The sequence below is a fragment of the Paramormyrops kingsleyae genome, unplaced genomic scaffold, assembly GCF_048594095.1.
Source record: "Paramormyrops kingsleyae isolate MSU_618 unplaced genomic scaffold, PKINGS_0.4 ups31, whole genome shotgun sequence".
In the NCBI taxonomy this organism is placed as follows: Eukaryota; Metazoa; Chordata; class Actinopteri; order Osteoglossiformes; family Mormyridae; genus Paramormyrops; species Paramormyrops kingsleyae.
In genome coordinates, this window is record NW_027325969.1 from 20,001 (window position 1) to 39,171 (window position 19,171).

At 55.7% G+C, this 19,171-nt stretch overlaps 18 non-coding genes across 18 annotated transcripts; all 18 read left to right on the top strand.

The window, feature by feature from the left end:
• Positions 1-54: 54 nt before the first annotated feature.
• LOC140585003 (U2 spliceosomal RNA) lies at positions 55-246 on the top strand. The gene has a single exon (XR_011986963.1). It is a non-coding gene; the product is annotated as a U2 spliceosomal RNA (small nuclear RNA).
• A 421-nt stretch (positions 247-667) lies between these two features.
• Positions 668-781, top strand: LOC140584261 (U5 spliceosomal RNA). The gene has a single exon (XR_011986223.1). It is a non-coding gene; the product is annotated as a U5 spliceosomal RNA (small nuclear RNA).
• Positions 782-976: 195 nt separating this feature from the next.
• On the top strand, positions 977-1,168 carry LOC140585014 (U2 spliceosomal RNA). The gene has a single exon (XR_011986974.1). It is a non-coding gene; the product is annotated as a U2 spliceosomal RNA (small nuclear RNA).
• A 426-nt stretch (positions 1,169-1,594) lies between these two features.
• Positions 1,595-1,708, top strand: LOC140584262 (U5 spliceosomal RNA). Its single transcript, XR_011986224.1, has one exon. It is a non-coding gene; the product is annotated as a U5 spliceosomal RNA (small nuclear RNA).
• Positions 1,709-1,903: 195 nt separating this feature from the next.
• LOC140585025 (U2 spliceosomal RNA) lies at positions 1,904-2,095 on the top strand. The gene has a single exon (XR_011986985.1). It is a non-coding gene; the product is annotated as a U2 spliceosomal RNA (small nuclear RNA).
• A 435-nt stretch (positions 2,096-2,530) lies between these two features.
• Positions 2,531-2,644, top strand: LOC140584264 (U5 spliceosomal RNA). The gene has a single exon (XR_011986226.1). It is a non-coding gene; the product is annotated as a U5 spliceosomal RNA (small nuclear RNA).
• Positions 2,645-2,839: 195 nt separating this feature from the next.
• Positions 2,840-3,031, top strand: LOC140585036 (U2 spliceosomal RNA). The gene has a single exon (XR_011986996.1). It is a non-coding gene; the product is annotated as a U2 spliceosomal RNA (small nuclear RNA).
• Positions 3,032-3,466: 435 nt separating this feature from the next.
• Positions 3,467-3,580, top strand: LOC140584265 (U5 spliceosomal RNA). The gene has a single exon (XR_011986227.1). It is a non-coding gene; the product is annotated as a U5 spliceosomal RNA (small nuclear RNA).
• A 195-nt stretch (positions 3,581-3,775) lies between these two features.
• LOC140585047 (U2 spliceosomal RNA) lies at positions 3,776-3,967 on the top strand. The gene has a single exon (XR_011987007.1). It is a non-coding gene; the product is annotated as a U2 spliceosomal RNA (small nuclear RNA).
• Positions 3,968-4,394: 427 nt separating this feature from the next.
• On the top strand, positions 4,395-4,508 carry LOC140584266 (U5 spliceosomal RNA). Its single transcript, XR_011986228.1, has one exon. It is a non-coding gene; the product is annotated as a U5 spliceosomal RNA (small nuclear RNA).
• Positions 4,509-4,703: 195 nt separating this feature from the next.
• On the top strand, positions 4,704-4,895 carry LOC140585058 (U2 spliceosomal RNA). Its single transcript, XR_011987018.1, has one exon. It is a non-coding gene; the product is annotated as a U2 spliceosomal RNA (small nuclear RNA).
• Positions 4,896-5,327: 432 nt separating this feature from the next.
• LOC140584267 (U5 spliceosomal RNA) lies at positions 5,328-5,441 on the top strand. The gene has a single exon (XR_011986229.1). It is a non-coding gene; the product is annotated as a U5 spliceosomal RNA (small nuclear RNA).
• A 6,003-nt stretch (positions 5,442-11,444) lies between these two features.
• Positions 11,445-11,641, top strand: LOC140584116 (U2 spliceosomal RNA). Its single transcript, XR_011986150.1, has one exon. It is a non-coding gene; the product is annotated as a U2 spliceosomal RNA (small nuclear RNA).
• A 416-nt stretch (positions 11,642-12,057) lies between these two features.
• On the top strand, positions 12,058-12,171 carry LOC140584268 (U5 spliceosomal RNA). The gene has a single exon (XR_011986230.1). It is a non-coding gene; the product is annotated as a U5 spliceosomal RNA (small nuclear RNA).
• Positions 12,172-12,366: 195 nt separating this feature from the next.
• On the top strand, positions 12,367-12,558 carry LOC140585069 (U2 spliceosomal RNA). Its single transcript, XR_011987029.1, has one exon. It is a non-coding gene; the product is annotated as a U2 spliceosomal RNA (small nuclear RNA).
• Positions 12,559-12,985: 427 nt separating this feature from the next.
• On the top strand, positions 12,986-13,099 carry LOC140584269 (U5 spliceosomal RNA). The gene has a single exon (XR_011986231.1). It is a non-coding gene; the product is annotated as a U5 spliceosomal RNA (small nuclear RNA).
• Positions 13,100-13,294: 195 nt separating this feature from the next.
• On the top strand, positions 13,295-13,486 carry LOC140585080 (U2 spliceosomal RNA). The gene has a single exon (XR_011987040.1). It is a non-coding gene; the product is annotated as a U2 spliceosomal RNA (small nuclear RNA).
• Positions 13,487-13,921: 435 nt separating this feature from the next.
• Positions 13,922-14,035, top strand: LOC140584270 (U5 spliceosomal RNA). The gene has a single exon (XR_011986232.1). It is a non-coding gene; the product is annotated as a U5 spliceosomal RNA (small nuclear RNA).
• Positions 14,036-19,171: the final 5,136 nt, after the last annotated feature.

The window sequence follows — 19,171 nt, forward strand, 5'->3', positions numbered from 1 at the left end:
CCAGCTCCGTCGGCATCCCGCATGCCGGCGCCCGGCGGGGCGCAATTTGTGGGTATCGCTTCTCGGCCTTTTGGCTAAGATCAAGTGTAGTATCTGTTCTTATCAGTTTAATATCTGATACGTCCCCCATGGAGGGGACCACATATTAAACGGATTTTTGGAACAGGGAGCCGGAAGTGGGGCTTGCCCCGTCCGCTCCACGCATCGACCCGGTATTGCAGTGCTTCCGGGAATGGTGCACCTCTACTGCCCCCTGTTGTCGAAAGGCAGAACTGACTGACTGACTGACTGACTGACTGAGTGAGTGAGTGAGTGAGTGAGTGAGTGAGTGACTAATAGACTGAGTGCTGTGAGGGGGGGGGCCCTGTCTGTGCGTGGCCCCCGTTTCCCGCCGTTTTTCTTTTTTTTTTTTTTTTTTTTTTTAAAGGAAGGTGACACACTGTTTGTGCGGTGGACAGCTGCGCTGAGGTAAGGCATGATGTCATCTTTGCCTTTTGAATTTCCCCTCATGTTTGTTAAAATGATTGCTGTCTTTTGAGAGGACAGGAGGACAGGGAGGAGTCGGGGCCCCGAGGACGGCGGCTGCGACGCCCCTGGGCATTCTACTCCGAGCGGGGGCGTCACGCAGGCCCGGCTAACGGCGACGGGCTTGGCGGCGGCCCCATATCGACTCGGGTCTCTCTTCATCCCGTATAAATCTTTCGCCTTTTACTAAAGATTTCCGTGGAGAGGGATAGCGATGAGTTCATGGTATTTTTGGAGGCTCTGCCCAAGCAGAGCTGCACTGCTGCTGTCAAAGGAAGACTGGGCCCGGCTTAGCGGCTGGCGTTAGGTGCCCGGTGGCGCGGCTGTGGTCTCCCTGGATCACGCGTGGACTCGCCGGGCGACACCTGCCAGAGGGGCTGGTGAGGGCTGAGCCGCGCCAGCTCCGTCGGCATCCCGCATGCCGGCGCCCGGCGGGGCGCAATTTGTGGGTATCGCTTCTCGGCCTTTTGGCTAAGATCAAGTGTAGTATCTGTTCTTATCAGTTTAATATCTGATACGTCCCCCATGGAGGGGACCACATATTAAACGGATTTTTGGAACAGGGAGCCGGAAGTGGGGCTTGCCCCGTCCGCTCCACGCATCGACCCGGTATTGCAGTGCTTCCGGGAATGGTGCACCTCTACTGCCCCCTGTTGTCGAAAGGCAGAACTGACTGACTGACTGACTGAGTGAGTGAGTGAGTGAGTGAGTGAGTGAGTGAGTGAGTGACTAATAGACTGAGTGCTGTGAGGGGGGGGGCCCTGTCTGTGCGTGGCCCCCGTTTCCCGCCGTTTTTCTTTTTTTTTTTTTTTTTTTTTTTTTTTTAAAGGAAGGTGACACACTGTTTGTGCGGTGGACAGCTGCGCTGAGGTAAGGCATGATGTCATCTTTGCCTTTTGAATTTCCCCTCATGTTTGTTAAAATGATTGCTGTCTTTTGAGAGGACAGGAGGACAGGGAGGAGTCGGGGCCCCGAGGACGGCGGCTGCGACGCCCCTGGGCATTCTACTCCGAGCGGGGGCGTCACGCAGGCCCGGCTAACGGCGACGGGCTTGGCGGCGGCCCCATATCGACTCGGGTCTCTCTTCATCCCGTATAAATCTTTCGCCTTTTACTAAAGATTTCCGTGGAGAGGGATAGCGATGAGTTCATGGTATTTTTGGAGGCTCTGCCCAAGCAGAGCTGCACTGCTGCTGTCAAAGGAAGACTGGGCCCGGCTTAGCGGCTGGCGTTAGGTGCCCGGTGGCGCGGCTGTGGTCTCCCTGGATCACGCGTGGACTCGCCGGGCGACACCTGCCAGAGGGGCTGGTGAGGGCTGAGCCGCGCCAGCTCCGTCGGCATCCCGCATGCCGGCGCCCGGCGGGGCGCAATTTGTGGGTATCGCTTCTCGGCCTTTTGGCTAAGATCAAGTGTAGTATCTGTTCTTATCAGTTTAATATCTGATACGTCCCCCATGGAGGGGACCACATATTAAACGGATTTTTGGAACAGGGAGCCGGAAGTGGGGCTTGCCCCGTCCGCTCCACGCATCGACCCGGTATTGCAGTGCTTCCGGGAATGGTGCACCTCTACTGCCCCCTGTTGTCGAAAGGCAGAACTGACTGACTGACTGACTGAGTGAGTGAGTGAGTGAGTGAGTGAGTGAGTGAGTGAGTGAGTGAGTGACTAATAGACTGAGTGCTGTGAGGGGGGGGGCCCTGTCTGTGCGTGGCCCCCGTTTCCCGCCGTTTTTCTTTTTTTTTTTTTTTTTTTTTTTTTTTTTAAAGGAAGGTGACACACTGTTTGTGCGGTGGACAGCTGCGCTGAGGTAAGGCATGATGTCATCTTTGCCTTTTGAATTTCCCCTCATGTTTGTTAAAATGATTGCTGTCTTTTGAGAGGACAGGAGGACAGGGAGGAGTCGGGGCCCCGAGGACGGCGGCTGCGACGCCCCTGGGCATTCTACTCCGAGCGGGGGCGTCACGCAGGCCCGGCTAACGGCGACGGGCTTGGCGGCGGCCCCATATCGACTCGGGTCTCTCTTCATCCCGTATAAATCTTTCGCCTTTTACTAAAGATTTCCGTGGAGAGGGATAGCGATGAGTTCATGGTATTTTTGGAGGCTCTGCCCAAGCAGAGCTGCACTGCTGCTGTCAAAGGAAGACTGGGCCCGGCTTAGCGGCTGGCGTTAGGTGCCCGGTGGCGCGGCTGTGGTCTCCCTGGATCACGCGTGGACTCGCCGGGCGACACCTGCCAGAGGGGCTGGTGAGGGCTGAGCCGCGCCAGCTCCGTCGGCATCCCGCATGCCGGCGCCCGGCGGGGCGCAATTTGTGGGTATCGCTTCTCGGCCTTTTGGCTAAGATCAAGTGTAGTATCTGTTCTTATCAGTTTAATATCTGATACGTCCCCCATGGAGGGGACCACATATTAAACGGATTTTTGGAACAGGGAGCCGGAAGTGGGGCTTGCCCCGTCCGCTCCACGCATCGACCCGGTATTGCAGTGCTTCCGGGAATGGTGCACCTCTACTGCCCCCTGTTGTCGAAAGGCAGAACTGACTGACTGACTGACTGAGTGAGTGAGTGAGTGAGTGAGTGAGTGAGTGAGTGAGTGAGTGAGTGACTAATAGACTGAGTGCTGTGAGGGGGGGGGCCCTGTCTGTGCGTGGCCCCCGTTTCCCGCCGTTTTTCTTTTTTTTTTTTTTTTTTTTTTTTTTTTTAAAGGAAGGTGACACACTGTTTGTGCGGTGGACAGCTGCGCTGAGGTAAGGCATGATGTCATCTTTGCCTTTTGAATTTCCCCTCATGTTTGTTAAAATGATTGCTGTCTTTTGAGAGGACAGGAGGACAGGGAGGAGTCGGGGCCCCGAGGACGGCGGCTGCGACGCCCCTGGGCATTCTACTCCGAGCGGGGGCGTCACGCAGGCCCGGCTAACGGCGACGGGCTTGGCGGCGGCCCCATATCGACTCGGGTCTCTCTTCATCCCGTATAAATCTTTCGCCTTTTACTAAAGATTTCCGTGGAGAGGGATAGCGATGAGTTCATGGTATTTTTGGAGGCTCTGCCCAAGCAGAGCTGCACTGCTGCTGTCAAAGGAAGACTGGGCCCGGCTTAGCGGCTGGCGTTAGGTGCCCGGTGGCGCGGCTGTGGTCTCCCTGGATCACGCGTGGACTCGCCGGGCGACACCTGCCAGAGGGGCTGGTGAGGGCTGAGCCGCGCCAGCTCCGTCGGCATCCCGCATGCCGGCGCCCGGCGGGGCGCAATTTGTGGGTATCGCTTCTCGGCCTTTTGGCTAAGATCAAGTGTAGTATCTGTTCTTATCAGTTTAATATCTGATACGTCCCCCATGGAGGGGACCACATATTAAACGGATTTTTGGAACAGGGAGCCGGAAGTGGGGCTTGCCCCGTCCGCTCCACGCATCGACCCGGTATTGCAGTGCTTCCGGGAATGGTGCACCTCTACTGCCCCCTGTTGTCGAAAGGCAGAACTGACTGACTGACTGACTGACTGAGTGAGTGAGTGAGTGAGTGAGTGAGTGAGTGAGTGACTAATAGACTGAGTGCTGTGAGGGGGGGGGCCCTGTCTGTGCGTGGCCCCCGTTTCCCGCCGTTTTTCTTTTTTTTTTTTTTTTTTTTTTTTTTTTTAAAGGAAGGTGACACACTGTTTGTGCGGTGGACAGCTGCGCTGAGGTAAGGCATGATGTCATCTTTGCCTTTTGAATTTCCCCTCATGTTTGTTAAAATGATTGCTGTCTTTTGAGAGGACAGGAGGACAGGGAGGAGTCGGGGCCCCGAGGACGGCGGCTGCGACGCCCCTGGGCATTCTACTCCGAGCGGGGGCGTCACGCAGGCCCGGCTAACGGCGACGGGCTTGGCGGCGGCCCCATATCGACTCGGGTCTCTCTTCATCCCGTATAAATCTTTCGCCTTTTACTAAAGATTTCCGTGGAGAGGGATAGCGATGAGTTCATGGTATTTTTGGAGGCTCTGCCCAAGCAGAGCTGCACTGCTGCTGTCAAAGGAAGACTGGGCCCGGCTTAGCGGCTGGCGTTAGGTGCCCGGTGGCGCGGCTGTGGTCTCCCTGGATCACGCGTGGACTCGCCGGGCGACACCTGCCAGAGGGGCTGGTGAGGGCTGAGCCGCGCCAGCTCCGTCGGCATCCCGCATGCCGGCGCCCGGCGGGGCGCAATTTGTGGGTATCGCTTCTCGGCCTTTTGGCTAAGATCAAGTGTAGTATCTGTTCTTATCAGTTTAATATCTGATACGTCCCCCATGGAGGGGACCACATATTAAACGGATTTTTGGAACAGGGAGCCGGAAGTGGGGCTTGCCCCGTCCGCTCCACGCATCGACCCGGTATTGCAGTGCTTCCGGGAATGGTGCACCTCTACTGCCCCCTGTTGTCGAAAGGCAGAACTGACTGACTGACTGACTGACTGACTGAGTGAGTGAGTGAGTGAGTGAGTGAGTGAGTGAGTGACTAATAGACTGAGTGCTGTGAGGGGGGGGGCCCTGTCTGTGCGTGGCCCCCGTTTCCCGCCGTTTTTCTTTTTTTTTTTTTTTTTTTTTTTTTTTTTTAAAGGAAGGTGACACACTGTTTGTGCGGTGGACAGCTGCGCTGAGGTAAGGCATGATGTCATCTTTGCCTTTTGAATTTCCCCTCATGTTTGTTAAAATGATTGCTGTCTTTTGAGAGGACAGGAGGACAGGGAGGAGTCGGGGCCCCGAGGACGGCGGCTGCGACGCCCCTGGGCATTCTACTCCGAGCGGGGGCGTCACGCAGGCCCGGCTAACGGCGACGGGCTTGGCGGCGGCCCCATATCGACTCGGGTCTCTCTTCATCCCGTATAAATCTTTCGCCTTTTACTAAAGATTTCCGTGGAGAGGGATAGCGATGAGTTCATGGTATTTTTGGAGGCTCTGCCCAAGCAGAGCTGCACTGCTGCTGTCAAAGGAAGACTGGGCCCGGCTTAGCGGCTGGCGTTAGGTGCCCGGTGGCGCGGCTGTGGTCTCCCTGGATCACGCGTGGACTCGCTGGGCGACACCTGCCAGAGGGGCTGGTGAGGGCTGAGCCGCGCCAGCTCCGTCGGCATCCCGCATGCCGGCGCCCGGCGGGGCGCAATTTGTGGGTATCGCTTCTCGGCCTTTTGGCTAAGATCAAGTGGATTTTACGCTCTTTTTACTGCTTTTAAAGGATTGCGTCGGGTTTTTTAGAGGAAGGCACGGTGACCCTAATGCGTGACCAGTAGGTGGCTTGACCGCCGCTGCCACGGGGCGACCCGTGCCTTCCTTTTAGCCTTTTATCCCTGCTTTTATTTTTGTTTTTATTAGGCTGGGGATCCCGCAGTGGCTGGTGGCCTGTCCGCCGCCCTGTTGGGTGAACTGGTGTTTTTATTTTTTAGGTGTTTTTATAGTTTAGTGATCCTCGGCTCATCCCGGATTGGCGGACGGCGACAGGACCACGGCGGACGTCGGGACCACGGCGGCAGGAGGACTCTGCTCCAGGAACGACGTCGGTGGACCATCCCGGATGGCGACGGCCGGCGGTGCAGCGAGGAAGCCCTTCAGCGGGCCGTGGCTGGTAGCAGGTGGTGGCCTGCGTAATACCGCCCGGTTCTGCTGGAGGGCCGAAGGGGAGGTAGGCACCTTCCCCGACCGCCTGGCCTTCATCCGGGAGGTGGCCTTCGGGGAGCTGGGCCTCCGCATGGAGGACATCCTTTGTGTACAGCGGAATGGCCCCTTCCAGTTCTTCGAGGTCACCCTGTCCACCGACGAGGGTTACAGCAAGGTCCTGGAGCGGAGCAAGGAGAGGGCCCAGCACCCTCTCCTGGGACGATACACCATCGAGCCGCTGTGGTGGCCCGACAAGCGGGTAATAACTGTCCATTGTTTTAACCCGCATGTGACCGCCGAAGCCGTCCGCCAGTTCCTGAACAAGTATGTGGACCTTCTTCCTGGCCACAAGGAGATTCGGGATGAGCTGGGGATCTGGACTGGTCGACGCCAGTTCCAGGCCCGCCTGCGCCCGGACGCTAATGGCGCGGGCGGTTTTAGTCATCCCCCAGCCTATTTTAATCTACAGGGCAATAAGGCTTACTTGTTTTATTCCGGACAGCCTCCCTTCTGCCGACAGTGTCACAGCTTCGGACACACTCTGGAGGGATGCGCCAACTTACGCTGCCGCAACTGCCTGGAGTCGGGGCACATGGCCAGGGACTGCAAGGGCCCCCGTCGCTGCATCTACTGCAACGGCGAGGACCATCTGGCTCGTTCCTGCCCTAAGAAGAAAACGACGTATGCTGACGCTCTGTCGGGTAATGGAGCTGTCGGCAAGGAGAGTGGTGGGGGAGTGCAAGCCCCCACATTAGGGCAGGAACAGCCGGCGACGGGGGCAGGAGGAGAAGCCCTGGCCGAGGTGGAGGAGGCCCCAGCGACAGCGATGCAGGAGGGGTCTCCAGTCCTGGCTCCAGGTGTTAGCAGCAGGAGGAGAAAGAGCGGCGCATCCCCCCGGAGGAGGAAGAAGAGCAGAAGGGAGGCACAACCCGACGCTTCCAGCCCTCCGGCTGCCACCTTGCCAGCAGTGGCGGCCGGGGACCAAGGCCGAGAGAGTCCCCCCTCCCCGACGTTGGGGGCCCCCCAGCCGGTGTGGGACCTGGGACAGTCCCCTGCGCCCCCCCAGGAGTACAGTATTGTGCAGGACAAAGCAAATGAACAGGAGTACCTGGGGGGGCTGGAACTGGGGGGCCTTTTGGGTTTGACTGAGGAGGGGGGGCAGTAATGCGGTATTGTTTTTAATGGCTGGCTTTTATTATTTTATTGTGTTGTTTTTAATTGTATTTTACCTTTTTAACATTTCATGGCCAATTTTAATATTGTCACCTTGAATGTCAGGGGTTTGAGGAACGTTTTAAAGCGCACATCTGTTTTTAATCAGCTGGCATCTTCTCCCTTCAGCATTTGTTTTCTGCAGGAAGTCCACCTCCGGGACCAGCGGGACGAGGCTCTCTTTTCACGACAATGGAAGAGGGGTAGATCCTACTGGAGCGTAGGTGGTGTCCACTCCTCAGGCGTCGGGATCCTTTTTGGCGACCGCGCCTTTGAAGAAGTAAGATCGTTTACCGTTCTTCAAGGTAGGGTTTTGGGAGTGGACGCCACATGGAGGGGACAGCGCCTCCGGGCCATATGTGTCTACGCTCCAGTGGAGGCCTCATCCCGTATAACTCTCTTTGAAGAGTTGTCCCCGTTCTGTGTCACAGATCGACACTTGATTTTAGGAGGGGACTTTAACATCTCGTTGGAGGGTAGACAGGATGTCAGCTCTGGGCACTTTCGCCATTTTATTCGTTCCTTTAAACTTGTTGATGGTTTTAAGACATGCAACCCCAGCATGCCGGGCTTCACCTGGCATAATAGTCGCGGAGCCAGCAGTCGCATCGACTACATTTTAGCTTCACCCCCCGTTGTTTTTAAAAAGGTGTCCCTCTCCCCACAGTGGCCCACTGACCACTTGGCAGTGGAGGCCACTGTTTCCATAGACGCCCCTGAATGTGGGGGCGGCTATTGGAAAATGAACCTGCAGATCCTGGAGGAGAGCGATTTTAGACACCTTTTTTTAGATCACTTCTCCGAGTGGCAGAAGGACAAGCCTACCTTCCCCTCCGTGGCTGAATGGTGGGAGAGTGTGAAGGATAGGATCCGAACCTTCTCCATGCAGTACAGCAAGCAGCGCAGGATGGAGAAGAAATTCTCCATTCTGCAGCTGGAGAGAAGGTTGCGGGATGAATACGCCGCTCACAACAACGGGGGCGCCATCGACCACGAGCGACTGCTTGGCATAAAGGGTGAGCTGAGGCGCCTGCATGAACAGGCTGCCTCGGCCCTAATGCTCCGCGACAAAATGTGCCTGTTGGAAAACAATGAAAAGTGCAACGCCTTTTTTTTCCAGAGAGCCAGGGAAGCCCGGGAGGAGAAGAGCTTTGTCTCTCTCCGTGCCTCAAACGGCGACACGGCAACGACAACATCAGACATGCTGGAGGTTGCTAAACTGTTCTATTTTAATCTTTTTAAGGTTAGGGACACGGACCCGGTTGCAGGGGAGCGGTTCCTAGATAATATCTCACCTTGTCTTCCCAGTGACATTCGGGACGGCTTAGAAGCCCCCATCACCTTGGCCGAGCTGACCGCAGTGCTTGGCAGGATGAACCGCCGCAAGGTACCGGGCCTTGACGGACTCCCGGTGGAATTTTATTCCACCTTTTGGGATGTCCTCGGGCCGGAATTACTGCAGGTTGTAGAGGATGTTCAGCGCCGGGGTTTGCTCACTAGGAGCATGAGGTCAGGGGTTCTTTCCTTGTTGCACAAGAAGGGTGATCGTGCCGACCTTGGCAACTGGAGGCCCCTGACCATGCTTTGTGTAGACACAAAGCTCATCGCAAAGACCCTTACCGAACGCCTGAAGAAGGCCATGGCTCATCTGGTTCACAGCGATCAGACGTGTGGAGTACCGGGTCGATCGGCGACGTGGAACCTCCATCTCATCCGCGACGCCATCGCCTGGGTGGAGGACAGGAACCTCCCTCTCCTGCTGGTCAGCTTGGACCAGGAGAAAGCCTTTGACCGGGTAGATCACCGCTTCCTGTTTCAAGTATTGGGTAAGTTTGGCTTTGGACCCAATTATCTGGGGTGGTTACACACTTTGTATAATGAAGTTGGAAGCCATGTTGTTATCAATGGCTTCCTGAGTGACTTGGTGCCCCAGGTGAGTGGAGTGAGGCAGGGATGTCCCCTCTCCCCCCTCCTCTACGCGCTCTATATAGAGCCGCTGGCGTGCGCCATTCGCGCCCACCCCGGGGTCGATGGCCTTCTTATCCCAGGAAGTCGGGGGAAAACTGTTAAACTGACCCAGTATGCAGACGACACCACCCTTTTCGTCTGCTCGGATCAGTCTCTCGGTCATGCCATGAGCCTTGTTCATGCGTTCGGTAGGGCCTCCGGCGCGACGCTCAACCTCAGTAAGTCGGTGGCCAAGTATTTCGGCAGCTGGAAGGCGAGGGAGGACGTCGCAGGTGGTCTCACCCTCTGTGACGGACCTCTCAAAGTGTTGGGGGTCAACTTCCTTTCGGATGGTGCCGCCCGTTTGAACTGGGAGGAGCGGTTGGCGATCGCCAGGCGGAAGATCGGACTGTGGAAGTCCAGGTCCCTGTCCTTCCAAGGTAAGGTTTTAGCCTTAAAAGTGGATATTCTTCCCACCCTGCTCTACCTTGCACATGTGTACCCTTTGCCCCGCTTCATGCGCAGAGGCCTGACGAAGGACGTTTTCAACCTCGTCTGGGGGGGCAGGTACGAGTACGTGCGTAGGGAAGTGATGTATCTCGGAAAGGACAGTGGGGGGAGGGATGTTATTGACTTTCCTCTCAAGCTTGACTGCCTGTTCTTCTCGCAGCTCTGCACGCGCCTGGCAGCTCCCCTCGAGCACCCCCATCAGCACTTTGTGCGTCTGTGGCTGGCTCTCCCCATGAGACGTCTGGTGGCGTCGTGGACCAACCTCGGCCCCAAGGCTGAGACCCTGCCGGCCCACTACAGCCACGCTGTCAAGTGGAGTAAGTCTTTTCCGGCAGGTGTCAAGACAGAGGCCTTGACCAAGCATAGAGCGCTTTATAGGGCTTTGCTTGGTCATAGGGATACTCGGGCCATGCTGGGCCTGGAGGAAGGCACATGGGCGAGAATCCAGCCTAAGGGTTTGGATCATAGGCTGCAGGACCTGAACTGGCAGTGCCTTCATGGTAAGCTGCCAGTCAGGGACGTCTTACATAGGCATAAGCTGACCAGACACCCCCGCTGCCCCAGGCCCGAGTGCAGCGAGGATGAGACCATCAGGCACGTGTTTTGGGACTGTGGGCATGCACAGAGAGTTTGGGGGTTGGTAGCGGGCCTGTGTGGACGTGTGGACCCGCAGCCCGGTCTGACCTACGACAAGGTGTTGAAGGGGTGGGACCCCAAGCTCCATAACCCCTTCGGCCCCTGGATGTGGCTGCTGGTCAGCATTACCAAGCGAGAGCTGTGGAATGCTAGGACCGCGCTCATCCGCAGAGGGGTTCATCTGGAGGCACAAGGGGTATTCCGTAAAATCCGGGCCGACTTGGGTTTCAGGATGGAGACTGACGTCATCCAGCGGGGCTATCACGAGGCCAAGGAGAGGTGGAAGGGCCTCTTTTGGCTTTAGCCCCGTTTCGTTTAGGTGGTGACGCTCCATTCTACAGGGTTTGATGTGACACACCTTTCTGAAGCACACTGGAGATACTTCGGGTTTTAGGTGAGTGTGCTTTGTTTTTTTTTTGCGTGTGTTGTATTCAAAATGGTTTTATCTAACAGCATGTGCATAATTAATTGAGCACGGTTTTTGGTTGATCATTTTTAGCACCTATTTATTCATATTAACAATAACTGTATTTATTAACATTTTACTCTGGTTTGTTGTGCTGCTTTTTAAATGATTGACCTTGTTTTTATTCCCGAGGTGCTGATTTTACGTGTGTGGAAATGTATGACCCTGTCCCAACCTGACCCTGGTGTAGAGGTTGGAGGTCGCCGGGTGTGTTCCTCCTTTAATGGTTTTAGGTTTTAATAGCTGGCATTTAAGGTGGCATTTTATTTGTGTAAATGGCCATTTAATTGTAATTGTGTTTTAATTGATATTGTAATGACATTTTTTGGTGGTTTTATAGTTTTGTGTTTTATTGCAGTTCTGGAGATGTTTTGTTTAATATTGTTTTAATAATGGTTTGTTTTGTATAGCATATATAAGTAGCACTGTGTTGAGAATGTTTTAGCCTTTTATAAAGTATTTATGGATCTGTATTTGTGAACCAAAAAGGCTGTTTTATTATGTCTTGATGACAGTGCAAATTGATGTTTATATGCTTTGTATATTTGTGTGATTTTAATTGTTGTGCAGAACTGTATAATAAAGTATTGAAAAAAAATCTGTTCTTATCAGTTTAATATCTGATACGTCCCCCATGGAGGGGACCACATATTAAACGGATTTTTGGAACAGGGAGCCGGAAGTGGGGCTTGCCCCGTCCGCTCCACGCATCGACCCGGTATTGCAGTGCTTCCGGGAATGGTGCACCTCTACTGCCCCCTGTTGTCGAAAGGCAGAACTGACTGACTGACTGACTGACTGAGTGAGTGAGTGAGTGAGTGGCTAATAGACTGAGTGCTGTGAGGGGGGGGGCCCTGTCTGTGCGTGGCCCCCGTTTCCCGCCGTTTTTCTTTTTTTTTTTTTTTTTTTTTTTTTTTTTTTTTTAAAGGAAGGTGACACACTGTTTGTGCGGTGGACAGCTGCGCTGAGGTAAGGCATGATGTCATCTTTGCCTTTTGAATTTCCCCTCATGTTTGTTAAAATGATTGCTGTCTTTTGAGAGGACAGGAGGACAGGGAGGAGTCGGGGCCCCGAGGACGGCGGCTGCGACGCCCCTGGGCATTCTACTCCGAGCGGGGGCGTCACGCAGGCCCGGCTAACGGCGACGGGCTTGGCGGCGGCCCCATATCGACTCGGGTCTCTCTTCATCCCGTATAAATCTTTCGCCTTTTACTAAAGATTTCCGTGGAGAGGGATAGCGATGAGTTCATGGTATTTTTGGAGGCTCTGCCCAAGCAGAGCTGCACTGCTGCTGTCAAAGGAAGACTGGGCCCGGCTTAGCGGCTGGCGTTAGGTGCCCGGTGGCGCGGCTGTGGTCTCCCTGGATCACGCGTGGACTCGCCGGGCGACACCTGCCAGAGGGGCTGGTGAGGGCTGAGCCGCGCCAGCTCCGTCGGCATCCCGCATGCCGGCGCCCGGCGGGGCGCAATTTGTGGGTATCGCTTCTCGGCCTTTTGGCTAAGATCAAGTGTAGTATCTGTTCTTATCAGTTTAATATCTGATACGTCCCCCATGGAGGGGACCACATATTAAACGGATTTTTGGAACAGGGAGCCGGAAGTGGGGCTTGCCCCGTCCGCTCCACGCATCGACCCGGTATTGCAGTGCTTCCGGGAATGGTGCACCTCTACTGCCCCCTGTTGTCGAAAGGCAGAACTGACTGACTGACTGACTGAGTGAGTGAGTGAGTGAGTGAGTGAGTGAGTGAGTGAGTGACTAATAGACTGAGTGCTGTGAGGGGGGGGGCCCTGTCTGTGCGTGGCCCCCGTTTCCCGCCGTTTTTCTTTTTTTTTTTTTTTTTTTTTTTTTTTTTAAAGGAAGGTGACACACTGTTTGTGCGGTGGACAGCTGCGCTGAGGTAAGGCATGATGTCATCTTTGCCTTTTGAATTTCCCCTCATGTTTGTTAAAATGATTGCTGTCTTTTGAGAGGACAGGAGGACAGGGAGGAGTCGGGGCCCCGAGGACGGCGGCTGCGACGCCCCTGGGCATTCTACTCCGAGCGGGGGCGTCACGCAGGCCCGGCTAACGGCGACGGGCTTGGCGGCGGCCCCATATCGACTCGGGTCTCTCTTCATCCCGTATAAATCTTTCGCCTTTTACTAAAGATTTCCGTGGAGAGGGATAGCGATGAGTTCATGGTATTTTTGGAGGCTCTGCCCAAGCAGAGCTGCACTGCTGCTGTCAAAGGAAGACTGGGCCCGGCTTAGCGGCTGGCGTTAGGTGCCCGGTGGCGCGGCTGTGGTCTCCCTGGATCACGCGTGGACTCGCCGGGCGACACCTGCCAGAGGGGCTGGTGAGGGCTGAGCCGCGCCAGCTCCGTCGGCATCCCGCATGCCGGCGCCCGGCGGGGCGCAATTTGTGGGTATCGCTTCTCGGCCTTTTGGCTAAGATCAAGTGTAGTATCTGTTCTTATCAGTTTAATATCTGATACGTCCCCCATGGAGGGGACCACATATTAAACGGATTTTTGGAACAGGGAGCCGGAAGTGGGGCTTGCCCCGTCCGCTCCACGCATCGACCCGGTATTGCAGTGCTTCCGGGAATGGTGCACCTCTACTGCCCCCTGTTGTCGAAAGGCAGAACTGACTGACTGACTGACTGACTGACTGACTGAGTGAGTGAGTGAGTGAGTGAGTGAGTGAGTGAGTGACTAATAGACTGAGTGCTGTGAGGGGGGGGGCCCTGTCTGTGCGTGGCCCCCGTTTCCCGCCGTTTTTCTTTTTTTTTTTTTTTTTTTTTTTTTTTTTAAAGGAAGGTGACACACTGTTTGTGCGGTGGACAGCTGCGCTGAGGTAAGGCATGATGTCATCTTTGCCTTTTGAATTTCCCCTCATGTTTGTTAAAATGATTGCTGTCTTTTGAGAGGACAGGAGGACAGGGAGGAGTCGGGGCCCCGAGGACGGCGGCTGCGACGCCCCTGGGCATTCTACTCCGAGCGGGGGCGTCACGCAGGCCCGGCTAACGGCGACGGGCTTGGCGGCGGCCCCATATCGACTCGGGTCTCTCTTCATCCCGTATAAATCTTTCGCCTTTTACTAAAGATTTCCGTGGAGAGGGATAGCGATGAGTTCATGGTATTTTTGGAGGCTCTGCCCAAGCAGAGCTGCACTGCTGCTGTCAAAGGAAGACTGGGCCCGGCTTAGCGGCTGGCGTTAGGTGCCCGGTGGCGCGGCTGTGGTCTCCCTGGATCACGCGTGGACTCGCCGGGCGACACCTGCCAGAGGGGCTGGTGAGGGCTGAGCCGCGCCAGCTCCGTCGGCATCCCGCATGCCGGCGCCCGGCGGGGCGCAATTTGTGGGTATCGCTTCTCGGCCTTTTGGCTAAGATCAAGTTTTTAAAAACTTTTGGCGTTTTTCTTAGCCGTTTTACCCGTCGTGTTTTTTAGTTTAGCGGATACCAAGGGGATCCTAATGCGTGTCCAGCAGGTGGCCTGACCGCCGCTGCCACGGGGTGAACCTTGGTATCCTGTTTTAGTGTTTTTCAGCCCTTGTTTGTTTTTATTCACTTTTATTATTTTATTTTTTAGTCTAGTTTTTAGCTCAGCCCGTCTTGGACTACGGCGGAAGGACCTCTGGAACACTGCGCCTTGCTCCACTCCGAGTGGGACGGCTGATGCCGGAGCACCCCAGCTGGAGGATGGCAGCTACGGCTCCCAGGACGGCAGTGACGGCCCCAGCGGCGGCTCCAGTGGCCGGGACGACCCCCTCCTCCGGACCGGGTCCGATGGTAGGTGGCGGTCTGCTTAACACGGCCCGGTTCCGTTGGAGGAACCTGGATGGAGAGGCCCAGTTTCACGACAGGGTCTTCTTCATCCGGGAGGTGGTGTTTGGTGTGCTGGGCTTTAAGCTGGAGGACCTGATCTGCGTCCAGAGGAACCATCCCCAGAGGTTTCTGGATGTTACCTTGGCCTCTGAGGAGGCATACCGGAGGGTGCTGGAGCAGAGCAAGTCCGACCACCCGCTCTTGAATATGTACTCGGTTGAGCCCTTGTGGTTTACGGACAAGCGGGTGGTAACGGTGCATGTGTTCAATCCTTACGTGTCGGCGGAGGCCGTCTGCCATTTCCTCACTAAACACGTTGAGGTTTTACCAGGACACAGAGACGTCCGGGACGAGCTGGGTGTGTGGAATGGGCGCCGCCAGTTTCAGGTGCGACTGCGGCCGGATGGAAAGGGGGGATATCTTCATCCCCCAGCCTACTTTTCCATCGGGCCCAACAGGGGGTACCTGTTCTACACTGGACAGCCTACCTTCTGCCGGTCGTGCCAGGGCCATGGACACAAGGCGGAGGACTGCCCGGACCTTAAGTGCCGTAACTGCCTTGAGCCCGGGCACATGGCTAAGGACTGTAAGGGCCCCCAACGTTGCCGCCACTGTAGCAGCGAGGAGCACCTGGCCCGTGTCTGCCCCCAGCGCTCCTATGCGGGCGTTCTGGCGGGTGGTGGGCAGGTGAGGCGTGTGCCGGACCGGGAGCTGCTCCCTGCCCCAAAGCCAGGGGGGCCTCAGGAGAGGTCAGTGGGGGCCCAGGAAGAAGTGGCCAGGTCCCCAGTGAAGACCCCGTTGGGGGCTGAGGGGCCCCGGGCTCAGGCTGGGCAGTCCCCGCAGGCCCGGGCCGGGGTCACCAAAAGGAAGAAGAAGGGTGACCCCAAGGACAAAACTAAGAAGACGAGGAAGGAAGCAGAGGAGGCAACAGGTACCCCCAAGGAGGCGGCGCCCCCAGCTGAGGCCCCTGTACAGGTCGTATCGCCCCCCGCCCCCAAAACAGAAGATATAAGTTGGAATTTGTCAATGTTGTCCCCAGCCCTTCCCCAGGAGGACATTACCTTTTCGGGCCTGGAGGTTTCACCAAACGACCAGGCCTACCTGGAGGACTCCATGCTGGGGAAAATTCTGGGCATGAGCGGGGAGGGGGAACAGGGGTCTTAATAGCTGGTTTTAGGGTTTATAGTTTTTAAAATTTTTATGGTTTTAATTTCTTATTGTTTTATTCTTTTTTTAATCCCCCCATGGCTGATTTTAAAATTTTTACTGTTAACGTCAGAGGGTTGAGGAACCCAGTCAAAAGGGCCGCGGTCTTTGATGAACTGACATCCTCCCCTTTCAATCTCTGTTTCTTGCAGGAAGTCCACCTCAGGGACCAGCGGGACGTGGCTCTTTTCTCACAAGCGTGGAAGAGGGGTAAGTCCTGCTGGAGCGTTGGTGGTGTCCATTCTTCAGGCGTCGGCATCCTTTTTGGTGACCGGGCCTTTGAGAATGTGAGTACCTTCACTGTAGTGCAGGGAAGGGTTTTGGGAGTGGACGCCACCTGGAGAGGTCAGCACATCCGGGCGATGTGCGTTTACGCTCCAGTGGAGGCCTCGTCCCGCATTGCGCTTTTTGAGGAGCTGGCCCAGTTTTGTGTCACTAATAGACACATAATTTTAGGAGGGGACTTCAATACTTTTTTAGAAGGGAAAGGGGATGTCAGCACTAAACATTTTAGGAATTTGATCCGCAGCCTCAACCTCTCTGATGGTTTTAAAACGTGCAACCCCACAGATCCGGGCCATACCTGGCACAACAGTCGTGGGGCCAGCAGCCGTATTGATTATATTTTAGCTTCGCCCTCTGTTGTTTTTAGGAAGGTTTTGAGGTCTCCACGGTGGTACTCGGACCATACATCGGTCGAGGCCACAGTTTCCATTGACGCCCCTACCTTCGGGAGGGGCTATTGGAAGCTGAACGTGGAGATCTTAGAAGAGAGAGACTTTAGGTCTCTCTTCCTGGATCATTTTACTGCGTGGCGGGGCTGTAAGGCAGCCTACGTCTCCACGGCCGCATGGTGGGAGAGCGTAAAAGAGAGGGTTAGAGCTCTAGCTATCCACTATTGCGGCCAGCGTAAAGCTAAAAGGCTTTACGAAATCCAACGGCTAGAGACCAGGCTGCAGAGGGAGTATGCCCGCCACAACAACGGAGGGGCTTTTAACTTTGAGGAGGTGCAGGCAGCCAAAGCTAAGCTGAGGGGCCTGCACGAGCAATCGGCTGCGGCCTCCTTGTTTTGGGCCAGGGCTTTGGAAAGGGAGGAGAATGAGAAATGTACAGCCTTCTTCTTTAATAAGGTGAAACTGGCCCGTGAGGAAAAGTGTTTCACTGCCCTCCGGGACCAAGGAGGCAACCTGGTCTCCGATTCGGCCCGGATGCTGGAGGTTGCTAAATGTTTTTACGGTGACCTTTTTAAGAAAAGGGAGACCGAACCTGAGCTAGGGGAGCAGTTTTTATCTAAACTCAAACCTAGTCTTCCCAGTGAGGCAAGGGACAGCTTAGATGCCCCCTTCACTCTAGCCGAGCTGACTGAGGTGCTAGGCAAAATGAACCGGCGCAAAGTTCCTGGTCTCGATGGACTCCCCGTGGAATTCTATTCCACGTTTTGGGAAGTCCTCGGGCCGGAGCTGCTAGAAGTGGCTGAGGACGTGCAGCGTCAGGGCATGCTCACCAAGAGCATGCGGTCAGGGGTCTTGTCTTTGTTGTACAAGAAGGGCGATCGTGCCGAACTTGGCAACTGGAGACCCCTGACAATGCTTTGCGTAGATGCAAAGATCATAGCAAAGACCCTAACTGAGCGCCTAAAAAAGGCCATGACCCACCTGGTCCATAGTGACCAGACTTGCGGGGTCCCGGGTCGATCTGCGACTTGGAATTTACATTTAATTCGGGACGCGATCGCCTGGGCTGAGGACAGGAATGTCCCTCTGGCACTCGTTAGCTTGGACCAGGAGAAGGCGTTTGACCGAGTGGACCACTGCTTCCTGTTTGGGGTATTGAGCAGGCTAGGTTTTGGGCCTAAGTTCTTGGGATGGGTTCATGCGCTTTATACTGAGGTTGGTAGCCATGTGTCGATTAATGGTTCCCTCAGTGATTGGGTTCCCCAGTCAAGTGGAGTGAGGCAGGGTTGCCCTCTCTCCCCCCTCCTCTACGCTCTATATATAGAGCCGTTGGCGAGCGCCATCCGTGCCCATCCAGGTATCAACGGCCTGATCCTGCCAGGGAGTGGGGGCCTGACGGTAAAGCTGGCCCAGTACGCAGACGATACCACTCTGTTTGTGTGCTCGGACCATGCGCTCGGTCACGCCCTGGGCTTGGTGCAGGCGTTCGGGAAGGCCTCCGGGGCTGCACTTAACCTGAGCAAGTCGGTGGTCAAGTACTTTGGCAGCTGGAAGGCGAGAGAGGACGTCCCGGGGGGGCTCACTCTCTGCGGCGGCCCTCTCAAGGTGTTGGGGGTTAACTTTCTTTCGAAAGGTGCTGCCCGGGTAAACTGGGAAGAGCGTTTGACGATCGCCAGGCGGAAGATCGGACTGTGGAAGTCCAGGTCCCTGTCCTTCCAAGGTAAGGTTTTAGCCTTAAAAGTGGATATTCTTCCCACCCTGCTCTACCTTGCACATGTGTACCCTTTGCCCCGCTTCATGCGCAGAGGCCTGACGAAGGACGTTTTCAACCTCGTCTGGGGGGGCAGGTACGAGTACGTGCGTAGGGAAGTGATGTATCTCGGAAAGGACAGTGGGGGGAGGGATGTTATTGACTTTCCTCTCAAGCTTGACTGCCTGTTCTTCTCGCAGCTCTGCACGCGCCTGGCAGCTCCCCTCGAGCACCCCCACCAGTATTTTGTTCACTTGTGGCTGGCCCTGCCCATGAGACGTCTGGTGGCGTCGTGGACCAACGCCGGGCCCAAGGCTGAGACCCTGCCGGCCCACTACAGCCACGCTGTTAAGTGGAGTAAGTCTTTTCCGGCAGGTGTCAAGACAGAGGCCTTGACCAAGCATAGAGCGCTTTACAGTGCTTTGCTTGGTCATAGGGATACTCGGGCCATGCTGGGCCTGGAGGAAGGCACATGGGCGAGAATCCAGCCTAAGGGTTTGGATCACAGGCTGCAGGACCTGAACTGGCAGTGCCTTCATGGTAAGCTGCCAGTCAGGGACGTCTTACATAGGCATAAGCTGACCAGACACCCCCGCTGCCCCAGGCCCGAGTGCAGCGAGGATGAGACCATCAGGCACGTGTTTTGGGACTGTGGGCATGCACAGAGAGTTTGGGGGTTGGTAGCGGGCCTGTGTGGACGTGTGGACCCGCAGCCCGGTCTGACCTACGACAAGGTGTTGAAGGGGCGGGACCCCAACCTCCATAACCCCTTCGGCCCCTGGATGTGGCTGCTGGTCAGCATTACCAAGCGAGAGCTGTGGAATGCCAGGACCGCGCTCATCCGCAGAG